Genomic DNA, 2,534 nt, shown 5'->3' with positions numbered 1-2,534 from the left:
GGACTTGTGTCGTCGGATCGAAGTTACGGAAAGTTAATTAACAAACGGAGACGTAACAGTATAAACATATTTATGCAACATACGAACACAAACCATGAAAAGTGATTACATTACCTATTTACCGCCCCCGTTATAAACTAGATAAAACATTCAAAATAAATCTCTTTCGAAAAATACAGATATAGAAAAGCAATACGTCTACTATCAAGGTCGGAGTTTAGATCAGATATCCCCTTTATCCATCCTTCAACTGAATCCAGCTGAGTATGTTTTCATTGTTATAAAGACAAAATAACTGATAAATCTGTTTATTATATCATGTTATTGATACCTGTATAAAAGGTAGTATGTCAGACAGTACCAGAAAGTAACCCGTAGAAATATTATAAATCACATCAGGCCCGTACATACGCAGAATGTTTGAAAAGGTGGTTCTAATTTGTGAGATAAAAAGCCAACATAAATAGGTGCTATTAAATTAAATCTGGAAGCAATTTTGCATGAAATATAGCTTAAACAATTGAATGGTTGTTCACCTAAGATTAAAGAAACATCCAATGAAAAGTCAAAAAATCGTTTTGTTGTCACACTGCATGGGGAGATAGGCATAAATTAGCATAGATATGTATGTTTTATTATAGTAAAGTACTGTATTATCTACATGAAGAGTAGTTATTAATTGTTAAACTACTAGTTTAAACAACTCTGTACAACAATAGTATATTAGCTATTTCAATTATTGGACATGAACTTAGTGGCAGTGTGGCAAAGAGTTTCAGTAACATAAAGATATTTGGTACACTGCACCAAATGGAATATTCTAAACATCTGTCGGTGTATAAGTACGCGTCGAAAGATTACTATTTATATCTAGACTGCGTTATTGTGATTTTAGTGATGAGGAGTGTATATTGGCGATTTTTAAAGTGAAATTATCACATACTGTATTATAATAACAGAGCAGAGAAGAAGAATTCATCTTGTCAGTTGTGTTCTAAAGTAATTGAACTAGCCTATGTGGACAATTATTTAAAGCTCTGGATACAACTGTGATAACCAACAGTGTAACGAGCATTTGTATATAGGTTTGACTTGTTTTGATATTGTTTTGTGCTCAACCAAGAACCCAGGATGGTAATTGTAATTATGAGGAGACAATGAACCCTCTTCCATGAACAATGTACTGAACCAACATTGATCAAAAAGAAGGGCCACACCCAACACAACTGGATAGCCGAGTGAGATCCTGTGAAAACGAAGTAAGAGATTCTGAAAAATAGCAAAGAAAATACTCACCCCTCTGTATAATCTAGCAGAAGTGGTTAAGATACTTACAGGGGGGTAGATGAAAAATGGACGATGTTACTTAGTTTATTGTTTAAATTTATCGTCAACAAGTCACACACACTTACTTTAAAGAATCCTGCCTACAGAACCTGACAATAGCAATGCGGAGTTTACAAAGTGCCAGAAGAAGCCATTGCATGCGACTATTTCAAGACAAAAAATGCTAATGCTTCATCAGAAGAATATAGACTATGAAGAAAACGTTAAATATCATAAGCAGCTGTGTTATAATTATATAAGCATAATCTCCCTCCAAAAAACCCCCCGGAACGTGCGTGCACATCGAGTAAGATATATAAGAACCTGTGGAAAATTAAAAAAAAATTAACTGGGTTAGTTAGAAACGTGTGTAGTTAAGAAATGCGGTTGTAAACCCTTCTAAGACCAGAATAATTATGCGCAATAAATTATATTCAGAATAAACAAATGTAATAGTGGATACAATATAAGATAACGATGATGCAGCTACTTTAAAATAGTGAATGATTTCTGGATTGGAAATCATCGGAATGGTAGGTAATTAAATGCTTCCTCTATCGCAACAAATATCTAAATAAAAATCAGTTAAAGTTGGCAGTTGAGACAAAGGATGAAGAAATAATAAATACAGCAAACATCTACAATACCAGTTCTCCTAACATCATAGTTACTGCTGTCTATACCTCAAGTAACCAATATTTTAAAACATCTATCTCTCAACATCGTCCTGTCAACAGTAAATTAAGTGTCTGGATAAAACAATACAATAATAAATTAATGGGCCTATTCAAATATGAAGCCATCGTTAGAGTCGTAACAATAAAACGTAAATTTTGAGAAAAAATATCACACGTAAGCAGATTGTAAAAATGTTATAATAAGCATATTACTGTTCTTACATAATAAGTCTGTAAAAGTGAATTACAGATCTCACGGAAAACATACTTATTAGGATAACTAAAAAAACCCTTCAACGGGTTCACTTGTTATTATACGGCACAGAAGCAGATATTACTTCATTTCTAGCTAAATCCACTCCTATTTCCTATTCAAACTCAGCCTAAACTAGAAGATCGCAGAGATTAGGATGTCTTCATTGCGTTTGATATTACTGATCAGCTTGCACTTCAAAAGCTGTTGTCAGTTTATGTAATAGAATTAATTTTCACTTCACCATCTGTAAAATCATATACTAACGCCTTGAATAT

The sequence above is a fragment of the Limulus polyphemus genome, unplaced genomic scaffold, assembly GCF_000517525.1.
Source record: "Limulus polyphemus unplaced genomic scaffold, Limulus_polyphemus-2.1.2 Scaffold5571, whole genome shotgun sequence".
NCBI classification, from domain to species: Eukaryota; Metazoa; Arthropoda; class Merostomata; order Xiphosura; family Limulidae; genus Limulus; species Limulus polyphemus.
The sequence above is the reverse complement of the archived record's forward strand: the minus strand, read 5'-3'. Positions refer to the sequence as shown.